A 15000-nucleotide genomic window follows, 5' to 3' on the forward strand; every position below is an offset into this window, starting at 1 on the left:
AATTGTGTGGGATGTACATACGAACGGAAACGTTTAGCGGGGACTAACTATGTGGGATGTACTTGCGACTGGAAACAATTTCGCGTGTATAATTGTATTTTTTTAGCTCTACTGTACGTACTACCGTATTTGAGCGCTCGCCAGTCACACACGACCTCACTTTGCCGAGCGTGTGTGCCAGGAGGGCATATCCCCGACGGTTTCTGGGTCATGTGGGAAGGACCCCCCTATCGCCCACACTCACTTGGCGATGGTTCCAAATGTCGTCTCGGAAAGGGGTTAAAAACCGTTTATATAACATCGACGCGTACCAGTGCCACCTCGGTGGCCTCCCGCACCGTCTCTTTGCTCTATAAATACCCCAATATTCCCGAAACCCTAGGGGAGTCGACGAAAATCAATTCCAGCCACCGCAAGTTCTAGAACCACCAGATCCAATCTAGACACTGTCACGGAGGGGTTCATCATCCTCATTGGTGCCTCTCCAATGATGCGTGAGTAGTTCATTGTAGACCTACGGGTCCGTAGTTAGTAGCTAGATGGCTTCCTCTCTCTCTTTAATTTCTCAATACAATGGTCTCTTGGAGATCTATTTGATGTAATTCTTTTTGCGGTATGTTTGTTGGGATCTGATGAACTTTGAGTTTATGATCAGATCTATGTTTTTATCCATGAAAGTTATTTGAGTACTTTTTGATCTCTTATATGCATGATTGCTTATAGCCTCGTATTTCTTCTCTAATATTTGGGTTTTGTTTGGTCAACTTGATCTATTTATCTTGCAACGGAAAGAGGTGCTTTGTGATGGGTTCGATCTTACAGTGCTTGATCCCAATGACAGAAGGGGAACCGACATGTATGTATCATTGCTATTAAGGATAACAAGATGGGGTCTATTTTTACATAAATAGATCTTGCCTACATCATGTCATCGTTCTTATTGCATTACTCCATTTTTCCATGAACTTAATACACTAGATGCATGCTGGATAGCGGTCGATGTGTGGAGTAATAATAATAGATGCAGGCAGAAGTCGGTCTACTAATCTGGGACGTGATGCCTATATAATGATTATTGCCTGGATATCATCATGATTATTTGAAGTTCTATCAATTGCCCAACAGTAATTCGTTTACCCACCATTTGCTATTTTTCTCGAGAGAAGCCACTAGTGAAATCTACGGCCCCCGGGTCTCTTCTTTATTATATTTGCCTTCGAGATCTATTTTTATTTGCTTTTATTTTCAGATCTATTAAACCAAAAATACAAAAATACCTTGCTGCAATTTATTGTTATTTATTTTATCTCGCGTTCCTGCGGGATCTATTTATCCAATCTACTACAATTTTATCTATCTTTTTACCCATGAGGACAACCCCTCTCTTACGTCGAGTTGCAAGTATTTGTTCTTTGTGTACAGGATCTGTTTATGTGGTGTTGCGTGGTTCTCCTACTGGTTCGATAATCTTGATCTCATCACTAAAGGAAATACCTACCGTTGCTGTGCTGCATCATCCCTTCCTCTTTGAAAAAATACCGATGTAGTTCAAGCAAACATCACTGCTACTCGATAATCATCTAGCCAACTTTATGGTTTTGAACTGCCACTGAACTTCCTGATCCTAGTGGCCAACCTGAAGCTGAGCAGAATGACAGCCGATCGAATGTAGTGACTGAAACACATCGGCCTGAAGAACTAGACCCATGCGGGAAATCTTTGTCATATTCATCCGTATCGTACGACCTCTGTTTACTCGGTTCCGAACCAGGAGCGAACGAGCATCGTACGGGGGATCGTTGTACATGCGTGGAACGTCGCCAGGTCCATGAGGATAGAAGAATCCATCTCGCTGACGCGGTGGACTATGCTTACAATCATTAACAAGTCCGTATTGATCACCATACTGCTGCATGAGGCGGACTCACTCTGTCGTGATAGTGATCATCACATTCATAAGGAACGTTTGGTCGGCGAGGAGGAGCCATTCCTCTTGGGGGAGGAGATGTTCTTGACCTACGAGCATCGCGGGGGACTATACGCCGACTATGTGGTTTCTGCTCGGACGGATTCGTTGTGAATCTGATTGTGCGACTGTGTGACCTTAGAGTTTTGATCCATCACTGCCTTTAACAGGGCTTGGACATGTCGGATCCCTTTTGTCGCTGATCCAGAGGGCTGGAGTGCGTCAGCGATTCGAGTAGCTGCAACCAAATTTTGCACCGGGGTGCGTAAGACCTGAAAGTTTGTGTGTTCGTGTTCGGCCAAAACTGTATTCTTGGCCGACTGGAGCTAGGGATCTAACGAGCTATTTCATATAGAGCCTTCTCTCTTCACTCCAAACGTGCTCTCTCGGCCAAAGTGGCTAATTGAGCAGCTTCTAGCGCGACACCTTCGGCGGTGTTCGTTGCAATCGGGGTTTGCAACGTCTGCTCGGTTAATCTAGAGCTCAGCAATTTGCACACGTGTAGGTGGGGCGGATCCACCATCCACTCATGCTCCACGCCATCACGACCATCAGCCGTTTCATCTTTGGGGTTCCTATTCTTGCGACCATCGCTGTCTTGAGCGTCAGTCGGCTCTCCAAAGCCAGGTGGCCCATTAGCGGGCCTGTTTGCCACGAGAACTTCTATCATCGGTGAAAAGGCTCCCACAATTCTCATCTTCATGGATGGAAGCAAACAAGTCATGAAACGACTCCTCAGGTTGCAGCACGTCCACTTGTTCATCTGCAACTTGACGAGAGATGGCGTGTTGAGCCCATCGTGGAAGCCGCGATTGCCTGAGCGCTTGCAGCGTCATCGGGCTGGGAGACAAAGCGTGACCTGGTACGGAGTGGCTGGCTGGCGAAGAAGCACGCCGTAGCCACTCGTGCAAAAGTGCGCCACGCTCGGGCAATGATTACCCATCCAGTAGGGCCTCCTGTAGCCACACCGACTTGAAGTGGAGGGAGCCAAAGTTGACTTCGCTACCGGACCAACTCCATGCCGGAAACCAGAGAAGTTGAAAATTCCACCTGCGCCATGAATTGCAACATGCGGAGCCCTACGGGGGAGCCAACTTTCGTGGGATGATTCCAAAAATAGAGAGTGGATGTAAGGATGAAGCTAGATCTTGCTAGGCGCAAGTGTGACACAAAAAGTTTTACGAGTTCGGGACCCTCTCAGAGGAGGTAACAACTTTACGTCTCGAGCTCTAGGAGCTTTCTTCTTTCTTTGTGTCTAGAACCGATTACAAGGAACGTAAACCCCTATCTACGAGCTAGGGATCGAATTATATAGAGTGTGTCGTACACTTGTCCTTTGCCGTCACAGAGAAGTCGAAGGATTATATTGAATAAACCCACTATAAGTGGTAACTGACGAAGTAAACACTAGTAATGCATGCTTCATGAACCGTTCTGACGCTTCAGATATCTTTGTTGCCCGTTCACCTTCTCCGATCCGAGTAGCTTTAGCCATCCGGTATGTTCAATCAGCCGAGTACATGGGGCGTGTTTTGGTTGCCGTCGGCTACAGTACCTGCGTTGCATACCCTTCTCCACTCAGCCTGACTCTGGAAAAACAGCCTCATATGCGACATCTGTAAGTTGTTTGATTGCCTACATATGGACTTCCTGCATGAGGGGATCAACTTTGGCACGTTGTTTGGCTGCCTGCATTGTCTTGGTGCATACAACTACACACTGTTTGGTTGCCCACATGGGGTATGATTAAGAGCTAGCACTTGCACTTAGCACGCAGGGTTAAGAGCTAGCAGAGGAAGGGGGAGAAGAAATGCAGTGTGCGCCAGACCATGGCGACTGCGGTGGATAGTGGCCATGGCGCCGTGTCCGACACGACGAGAATGGAGTCGTGGGCGAGCGACCCCGTCAGCGGCACGGCGAGCGACACCATCGACGAACTAGTTGCGGTGCTCGCGCAAAGACTATGGACAGAGGAGGAGAATGCAATGCTCACGCCATGGTATCGTCCGTGCAGTAGGACGAGAGAGGAGGCCGAGACGATCGACGCCGGAAACGACTCCAGTGTAGTGGGACGATAGAGAGGAGGCCAAGATGATCGACCCCGTTGGTGGTGCGGCGAACTGCAGTGTGCACGCCATTGCAACGTTAGTGCAGTAGGAGGACGACAGAGAGTAGGCCGAGATGAGTGACGCCTGAAACGACTCTAGTGTAGTAGGACGCGGGCAAGAAGATCAAGGGGAAGGGTGTCGGCGTCGAGAGGCATGAATAGGAAGGCTCTGAGCAGAGGACAGAGGAGCTCGACATGGTAGCGTGAGTGCACTAGACTGTTGTTCAAGGAGAGATGAAGCTACGATCGTCGAAACCAAAAACTTACATCAGAATGTTGTACGGAACTACGAGATTAGGTTGTTGATCAAAGGAAATTTCAAATGATCGATCGTGCGCGACGAATCTGACAAAAGTCGTCCAGAATAGCTCCAAATGGGAACACGAAATAAAGAACTTCCGGCCGACGAAACTATGAACCGATCGCCTGAATGGAACCGTAGCATCGAGGTGCATCTTTTTCATGTAGAGCTTACCTCAAATCGAAGCACCGTTGTGTAGACCAGAGGGACAAGGAAGAGAGGATATTAGAGAGAAGCTTACTGGAGGTTGAAGAAGACCTCACGTAATCACCTCGCACTCCTCCCGTTTCCACTCGTGCAAGGGCCCACTCGCTTGCGCTCGCCTCAACCTGGCTCGCAAGAAACTGCCGATCTGAGCGTTTCCAGCGAGCCAGGCCTAGAGGTGCTTTAAGTTTCGTGCTATGCATGTCCAACAGTGTATGCAACCAACCAAACAGCCCGTTTCCTTCCCGTGCGGGCCTGGTTGGGCCTCATGCAGGCAACCAAACAAGCCCATGGTGTACGGATACGTCCGGGTAACGTGAACCCGCCAAGTAATTAACTCCATGGATCACCGAGGTTGGTCATATGTATGGACTTTATGGTTCGTGATACCTTGGACCCTCATGGACCTACCCTTAATGGTAACCTCGACAGCGATGCCCTCGAAGCTGAGGTTCGTGCTTGAATGCAAGGTATGACACTTGCCATCCAACATATTGCCCTTCCGATTGTTAGAATAAATCCGAGCCATATCGTTGATCATCCGAGGACCAAGCAATCACACAAGCACGATGCCGAGATTTGTTAACGAGGTTCACCGATCTGGCTATATCCCCGGGGCACGACTATGGGCGCTCCTCCCCATGACACCCGCTACAATACCGCACCCCGGCCGCCAACACATGCATCGGCTCCCCCTGCGTGCCTGTGCTATTATGTTGGCATAGGTTACATCGTGTGTCTACCCTTGATATATATGAGAGGCCTAGGATACAAGTGTCCAATTAGGACACAACTTCTACCCTGTCTACACACAGTCCAAAACCAAGTCCAACTGTAACCTACCTTGTATAATAATATTTGACACAACTCTAACAAACACCACCTTGGCAAATATTCTTCACCACCTTGAATTCATCCATGCGTCGAACCTCCATGTATATTGGACTTGAGCTTATCTCGTACCGCTGCTACTCCAAAGACACCATATGACTCCACCTGCAACTTGTAGTCCCTTTTTTTCTTGACCACAGTCAACACTCGAGCAAAATTAAGTTCCTTGTTACTCAATTTGTGCTCCTAACTTCCAGAGTATCCGTCCAACACCATCACATGCACATTGATCACTGACCTGCGTGAAAGTGAACAACTCACATATTGGGTGTCACACATAAGAGTTAGCTGAACTCAACATCACCGCTTCTTTCTTGATCGCCTGTCTGAAACATGAAGGAATTTCACCATTGCTTGTAGTCATCCCGAGTCAAATTAGTAGTTGTCTCACCACATGTATGACCACCAGAGCCCTGGTCCGTCTCCATGTCCCGTGCGTACTGCACGCCTTGCCGCTATTACTGTGTCGAGCCTCCGCTGTCCCGGTCGAGTCTCAAGGGTCGCAAACCCACACCACTCAACCCCCACTGCAGAGTACCACCGATCATCACCGATCGTTGATGAGTTTCACGCTTCCATCAGACCATTGGGCTCCAGTCCGAACTACGTGTCACTCATTTTTCCCGCTGAATAGGCTTCGACTCTCTGTCGACTTACACCGTAGCCCCTCAATCAGCATCGAGTGAAGTCTTCCAGACTCCAGCTCCACCTTCAACGTGACTCCATGGTAGATGAGCAATCCACCCCCGCGCCCCTTTGACTTCAAGATCTCATGTGCATCGTCTTGAATCAACCCCGCACCATAGTCTTGTCGAAGCCACACAAGCCCTCGGGCCTATGATACGTCTCCAACATATCTATAATTTATGAAGTATTCATGCCATGTTTACAATAGTTTTATATGATTTTGGTATGATTTGATTAGAACTAACCCGGACTGACGTTGTTTTCAGTAGAACTACCGTGGTGTTATTTTTGTGCAGAAATAAAAGTTCTCGGAATGCCCTGAAAATCAACGGAGAATTTTTCTGGAAAATATAAAAAATACTGGAACAAAGAGTTACTGGAGGGGAGTCCCGTGGGCCCCACGATGGTGGAGGGCGCGCCCACCCCCCGGGGGGCGCCCTTGTGCCTCGTGGACTCTCCTGAGGCCCACTGACTTGTTCTCGACGCCAACCTCTCCTATAAATGCCCAAACCTCCAGAAAATAACCTAGATCAGAAGTTTTGCCACCGCAAGCCTTTGTAGCCACGAGAAATCAATATAGGCCCTCTCTGGCACCCTGCTGGAGGGGGCCATCATCATCGGAGGCCATGGGGAAGGATCTCGGAGGGGCCATCATCGCCGTGAAGGCCAAGGACCAAAGGAGGAACCTCTCCCGATCCAGGGGGAGGCCATGGAGGAGGAAGCACAAGGGGGAGAACTTCTCCTCCTCTCTCTCGGTGGCGCCGGAGTGCCATCGGGAGGGGAATCATCGTCATGGTGATCGTCTTCATCAACATCACAATCATCATCACCATCCTCATCTCTTTTACGAGGTCCACTCTCCCGCACCCCGCTGTAATCCCTACTTGAACATGGTGCTTTATGCCACATATTATGATCCAATGATGTGTTGCCATCTTATGATGTTTTGAGTAGATATCCTTTGTCTTTGGGTTGATTGATGATCTAGATTGGTATGAGTTGTATGATTTTTTTGGTGCTGTCCTATTGCGCCCTCTGTGTCCCGCAAGCGTGAGGGATTCCTGCTGTAGGGTGTTGCAATATGTCCATGGTTTACTTATTGTCTGTGTTGCTTGAGTGACAGAAGCATAAACATGGATAAGTGGGTCACAGCGTATGGGAATAAAGGGGACTTGATATGTTAATGATATGGTTGGGTTTACCTTAATGATCTTTAGTAGTTGCGGATGCTTGCTAGAGTTCCAATCATAAGTGCATATGATCCAAGAAGAGAAACTATGTTAGCTTATGCCTCTCCCTCATATGAAATTGCAATAGTGATTACCGGTCTTGTTAACAATTGCCTAGGATAATTCCACACACTAACCCATCATTATTCCACACTCGCTATTTATAATATTTAGTGATATATTATAAATTTATGATAACAGCACCTACTTTTATATTTTAGCTCTTTGATATCATACAAAGGTATCCTCTTCATACCCACAACGTAGTTTTATTTCTCGTTTCTAGTTGGAAGTAAACGTTTGGTGTAAGTAGAGTCGTATCAGTGGCAGATAGGACTTAAGAGAATATTGATCTTGCCTTTAGCTCCTTGTGGGTTCGACACTCCATGCTTACACTTCCACCTTTGGAAATTGCTACGATGATTCCCTGCACTTGGGGATTATCAAGCTCTTTTTTGGCGTCGTTGCCGGGGAGCAATAGCGTGGGGTTGACATTCTCGTGTATGCTTGTTTGCTTTCTTCACTAAGTAGTTTTTGTTTTCCCTTTTTGTTTTGATTAGTAGTGGATGAAACATAAAAAAAATGAAAAAGAATGAAAATACAAAAAGATGCACTTGCCTTATATGCCTAAAAAGTTTTTTTAAAGAGAAGTGATTAGAAAGTTATGCATTGAAGAAGTGAGGGTCGACCTTGAGCACTTGTGTTCATGCTCATGGAAACAATGTAAAAAAATTCATGGAAGTTTCTCTGAAAATAATTATCCCCTTGTATATATCCATTGTATTATAAAAATAATGTGCCAAGCTTTGGTTTTAGGATGATTAGATTGCTCGTTTACCTTATGCAGTAGAAAAACAGAAACTTTGGCTGTAGGGCGTGAATTTACATTTTTTACTGGAAAGTCAAATGGGTATGAAACTTTTTGCACATTACTTATGTACAATTTTTGAAAATTTTCATATTTTTAAGATGTTTTTGGAATTAAATAAGTTCACTAAATTCCCAGATTACTACAGACTATCCTGTTTTTGACAGATTCTGTTTTCTATGTGTTGTTCGCTTATTTTGATGATCTATGGGTAGTATCGGGGGGTATGAACCATGGTGAAGTTGTAATATAGTAGATATAATTCTAATATGAAGTTGGAATGAGTTTTCAACAGTACCTAAAGGTAGTGATTTGCTTTATTAGACTAACAGATCTCACAAAGTTTTTGTTAAGTTTTTGTTAAGTTTTTGTGGTGATGAAGTGTTCGAAGAACGAGGAGTTGCCGATGTGAGAAGAATAAAGAGAGGCAAGAGTTCAAGATTGGGGATGCCCAAGGCACCCCAAGTAAATATTTCTAGGATACTCAAGCATCTAAGCTTGGGGATTCCCCGGTTGGCATCTCATCTTTCTTCTTCAACAATTATCGGTATACCTCGGTTTTTCTTTTGTTCACATGATTTGTGTCCTTTGTGTTTTTCTTTTTCTTTAGGAACCATGCTAGTATGAGATAGCCCTTCAATGATATTATAGAATGCCCTTTGTGCTTCACTTAAATCTTTTGAGTATGGTTTTATAGAATGCTTCGTGTGCTTCACTTATATATTTTGAGCTTGGATATGGGTTAGTCTATATTAATTGTAGAATGCTCCATGAACTTCACTTATATCTTTTGGAGTATGAATAATACTATCATCTAAAGTGGGTTTGGAAGAATTTCAACTTTAGGAATTAGTGATCCCACTATTTTGGAGGGTGTTGAATCTTAGTATGTTATTTATGAAAGTGGATTTGGAAGAGTGTCAACTTTAGTTAGTAATGATTCCACTATTTCGGAAGAGGTTCCAATTGATTATGAGAACAAAGTTGCTATCTATGATGATTATTGTGATGACATGTATGCTATAAATAATAATGTTAACCATGAAACTTGTCATCACGATTTTAATTTTCAATTGGATTATGCCTCACATGACAATTATTTTGTTGAGTTTGCTCCCACTATTCCGAATGAGAAGAACTTTGCTTATGTGGAGAGTAGAAAAAATTCTATGCTTGTAGGTCATGAAAAGGATGCTTTATGTTATGGTTATATTGTTGAAATCATTCATGATGATACTGAAATTATTATGAGGGAGGAATACATGCTTGTAGGAGTTGCAATAATATCAAGTTTCCTCTCTATGTGCTTAAAGTTTTGAAGTTATAATTGTTTTGCCTTCCTATGCTAGTTGATTCTTCTTCCTATAAATTGTGTGCTCACAAAATCTCTAGGCATAGGAAGTGGGTTAGATTTAAATGTGCTAGTCATATTCTTCATGATGCCCTCTTTATGTTTCAATTCTTATCTCTTATTTGAGCATCATTGAAATCATCATGCCTAGCTAAAAGGCATTAAAGAGAAGCGCTTGTTGGGAGACAACCCAATATTTACCCTTACTGTTTTTGTGTGTTTACATGATTAAGCTACTATAGTAATCATGTTTTATAGCTTTTGTTTCAATAAAGTGCCAAGTAAGACCTTTTGTAAGACTTGGGTGAAAGTTAATGTGATCTTGTTGTAAAAAACAGAAACTTTGCACTCACGAGATTAGCTGGCATTTTTTATAGAAGAGTGATTTGGAGTTGATTATTTTTGCAGAAGATTAATAGACAAATTCCTTATGTCCACCAATTTATTTCATAGTTTTTGGAGTAGCAGAAGTATGGTTGTTGTTCAGATCATTACGGACTGTTCTCTTTCTGACAGATTCTATTTTCATTGCATAGTTTGCTTGTTTTCTAGTTTCTATGGCTTATATTTCTCAATATAGATTGTAGAAATGATATGGTACAGTAGGCATTGTGTGATAACAATTATGAACCTTGTCTTTGACAGTACCAAAGTGAATGGTTTACTCTTTATCATACTAACCCATCTCACAAAGTTCCGTTAAGTTTTGTGTGATTGAAGTTTTCAAGCCTTGGGTGAGATATCGATATGAGGAGAATAAGGAGTGGAAAGACCCTAAGATTGGGGATGCCCAAGGCACCACAAGGTAATATTCAAGGAAGACTGAAGCGCCTAAGCTTGGGGATGCCCCGGAAGGCATCCCCTCTTTCGTCTTCAAAACTATCGGTATACCTTACTCGGAGCTATATTTTTATTCGTCACATGATATGTGTTTTGCTTGGAGCGTATTTTCAATTTTACTTGCTGTTTGAATAAAATCATTGGATCTTAAATCTTGAATGAAAAAGAATCCTCCCATGGCTAGTTAATTATTTGACTACTCAGTGTTCTTCACTTATATCTTTTTGGAGTAGTTTGTCATTTACTCACGTGCTTCACGTATACCCTATGAGTAAATGATTGAATGAGTTGACTATCATAAATCTGAATTTACATATGTTTCATATGCTTATAACATGGGGAGTAATGACTTTACACATAATAAGTATAGGTAGTAAACTTATTGAAAGTTAGCAAACGCAGAATTGGTCACTTGAACAATTCATGAAAGAATATTAAAGAAAGAGAGATTTCACATATAATTATACTATCTTGGACATCTTTTGTAATTGTGAGCACTCATTAAAATATGGCATGCTAAAAGGTTGATGTTGGACAAAGAAGACAACTTAATGGGTTATGTTTTCCTATATCCGAAACGCTATATTGTCTTGGATCATCCAACATGCTGAGCTTGCCTTTCCCTCTCATGCTAGCCAAATTCTTTGCACCATGTAGGGATACTACTTGTGCTTCCAAACATCTCTTAAACCAGTTTTGCCATGAGAGTCCACCATACCTACCTATGGATTGAGTAAGATCCTTCAAGTAAGTTGTCATCATGCATGCAATAAAGATTGCTACTTAAATATGTATGATCTATTAGTGCGAAGAAAATAAGCTTTATACGGACTTGTGATAGGGAAGAAATAAAAGCGACGGACTGCATAATAAAGGTCTTTATCACAAGCGGCAATATAAAGTGACGTTCTTTTGCATTAAGATTTTGTGTATCCAACCATAAAAGCGCATGACAACCTCTGCTTCCCTCTGTGAAGGGCCTATCTTTTACTTTTATCTTCTACCCTTATACAAGAGTCATGGTGATCATCACCTTTCCTGTTTACACTTTTTCCTTTGGCAAGCACTTTGTGTTGGAGCGATTTGGATATATATATCTACTTGGATGTAGGTTTTCATAAATTATTATTGTTGACATTACCCTAGAGGTAAAAGGTTGGGAGGCAAAACTATAAGCCCCTATCTTTCTCTGTGTCCGATTAAAACTTTGAACCCATAAATATCACATGAGTGTTAGCAATTGTGAAAAATTAAATGATGAGTATGTGGAGTTTGTTGAACCAAAGCTCTTACATAGACCCTTCCCGAGAAGAAGATGAATTGCAATTGTTTGATGACTAAGAGCATGGTTTGTTGGTTTTCAAGAAAGTTTATGATCTATACTTTAACATGTGAATAGCTTGTTACTTGATCATGAGAAGTTTTATGAGTTGAGCTACTGTTATGATATATAATGATGCTAGAAACAGTGAATGAAACTATCATCGATCAAACTTAAGCACTTGCTAGCATTCACACTTCATAAATTATTTATTTTATCATTTACCTACTCGATGATGAGCAGGAATTAAGCTTGGGGGTGCTGATACGTCTCCAACATATCTATAATTTATGAAGTATTCATGCCATGTTTACAATAGTTTTATATGATTTTGGTAGGATTTGATTAGAACTAACCCGGACTGACGATGTTTTCAGCAGAACTACCGTGGTGTTATTTTTGTGCATAAATAAAAGTTCTCGGAATGCGCTGAAAATCAACGGAGAATTTTTCTGGAAAATATAAAAAATACTGGAACAAAGAGTTACTGGAGGAGAGTCCCGTGGGCCCCATGAGGGTGGAGGGCGCGCCCACCCACCTGGGGCGCGCCCCTGTGCCTTGTGCACTCTCCGTGGGGCCCCCTGACTTGTTCTCGACGCCAACCTCTCCTATAAATGCCCAAACCTCCAGGAAATAACCTAGATCGGAAGTTCTGCCACCGCAAGTCTCTGTAGCCACGAGAAATCAATCTAGGCCCTCTCTGGCACCCTGCTGGAGGGGGCCATCATCACCGGAGGACATGGGGAAGGATCTCAGAGGGCCCATCATTGCCATGAAGGCCAAGGACCAGAGGGGGAACCTCTCCCCATCCAGGGGGGGCATAGACGAGGAAGCACAAGGGGGAGAACTTCTCCTCCTCTCTCTCGGTGGCGCCGGAGTGCCATCGGAAGGGGAATCATCGCCGTTGTGATCGTCTTCATCAACATCACCATCCTCATCTCTTTTACACGGTCCACTCTCCCGCATCCCGTTGTAATCCCTACTTGAACATGGTGCTTTATGCCACATATTATGATCCAATGATGTGTTGCCATCTTATGATGTTTTGAGCAGATATCCTTTGTCTTTGGGTTGATTGATGATCTAGATTGGTATGAGTTGTATGATTTTTTTGGGTGCTGTCCTATTGTGCCCTCCGTGTCGCACAAGCGTGAGGGGTTCCCGATGTAGGGTGTTGCAATATGTTGTGACACCCCAAAATTTTAACCTTGTTTTATAAATTAAAATTTTGACAGGAAACTAAAACTTTTATTTTCTGTATTTCCTTCTGATTTCAAAACCACTCTTTTCTTTATTATTATGGAGTTTTTACCCCGAGTGAAAACTTTTCAATCATTGTTGCACTTATTTTTCCTCTCAAATAAAACAATTCTTTTATCAGTGGGATTATCTATATAATTATTTTTCCCTGAGCTTTATTTCTCAAAAATGGTTTTCAAGGTTTTAGGGTTCCATTTGCACTGCAACCCTTTGATAAATTTATTTAAAATTCCAATCAAAATTTGGAGATGTCATGTGATGTTTCTAAACCACTTTTATGCAAAAATATATTTCATTCATTGGATGTTTTGAGTTCTACACCAAGTTTTCAAATCTGGTCCAGTGGGCAATTTTACACTACAACCTATTTAAATATTTCTTTAAGACTTCTACCAAAATTTGGGGAGGTCAATAGGAGCATGTTGTTCATCTTTATGCAAAAACCCATTGATGTTCTTTGAAGAATTTGAGTGAATCATCCTCTTTTTCATTCTGGTCCAACTTGATGATTTGTACTACAACCATCTTCTAACTTGCTCCTTTACCCATGAGCTTTCTCCTGATTGTAGTACACCTTACCAAACCCTTAAGTCCAGAAGAGTGGACCCATTGGATGATTTTAAGTGCTTGCAATCATGCCCTTTTCTTCCTGTCCAAAATTGAGGTTTTGCAAAACTTGCACTAGCAAGTTTCTTCTTTTCCCAAATGACCTTACCACTCTCTTTTGCACCTAAAGAGACCCCAACCTGGAGATTCTGGCCACCCCAAGAAATGCCTTAGTGCCCTTAGCATTTTGTCAAACACCTTATGGGCATGATCAGTTTTGACATGAAGTTTAGTTTGCAATATGAACTTGATCCACTGACCCAGCAACCTTGTCCACTAAGCTCCTAGCTAGTCCTAACCTAGGTCTGCTAGTTGCCAGCCTCACCCAAGCTTTGTGGCATGCACTGGCATTTCGCCGAGCACCTGGTGAGCATGCTCTGGGCGCGCCCAGAGCGCGCGTTTTGCACGTGTCGCGCCTGAGCCGCCGCGCCCCCTGGCCTGTTCCCCGAGCTTATCCAAACCCTCTGCCGCTCGCAACATAGGGCCAAGCCTTGACCCGTACCCCCCCACGAGCACCACAGCCCCTCACCACGTCTCCGGCAAGCCAGAAGCTAGCCGCCACTACCGCCCGACAGCCTCTGCACTGGTCGGCGCCGCCCGAGCCACTCCCGCTCACCAGCTCGCCCCTGGAGCAGTGTCCGCTCGTCCGCTAGCTCCTGCCGCCATCCCCGGCCCCGACACAGTGCCCTGCAAGCTACAGAACGGCGGTCGCCGACGATCTTATCCACGGCCGCTGAAGACAGACCTCATTGCACTATAAAAGGAGGCCCCGAGCTCATCCGAGCACTCAGGCGACCTCAGGCCACCCCCATGGCACCCCCACAGTCAGCAATCGTCGGGGGGAAGCCGTCTTCCCCAACTCCGGCCGGTTCGGCCACCGCCACGTCCCAGCTCCGTTCACCGCAACCAGAGCCCCTCCCGTCCGTCCAACACCACCACCTGACTCCACATGATCTTGCGGAGCCGCCCAGACCTTCAGCCTCGACGGAAAGCCACCGTAGTTCAAACCCCCAAAACTCCCGAAGCCACCGGCCGCCGCGAAGCTCGCCGCCGACGACTCACTCCGTCCCCGCCGGCAAGTCGACCACCGGAAGGACCGCCCTGATCTCGCGGATCCATCCCTGTCCTTGGATCACCGAGGGACGCCTCCGTTCGCCGGCGAGCCTCGCCGGAGCTCCGCCTCTGTTCGGTCGGAGGAGGCGACGCGCGCGTGGACTGGTCAAACCTGACCAGTGGGCCAGGCAGGCCCACTGTCAGTGACCCAGCGCCGGTCCATGCTGGATAAATGAAGGCGTATTTCCAGAGTACGTCTTCGACGTGTATTTATCCGAAGCGTTTTTCTTTTTCTGTTTTATTTTTAAAACCAGAA

Source organism: Triticum dicoccoides, chromosome 3B (assembly GCF_002162155.2).
Source record: "Triticum dicoccoides isolate Atlit2015 ecotype Zavitan chromosome 3B, WEW_v2.0, whole genome shotgun sequence".
NCBI classification, from domain to species: Eukaryota; Viridiplantae; Streptophyta; class Magnoliopsida; order Poales; family Poaceae; genus Triticum; species Triticum dicoccoides.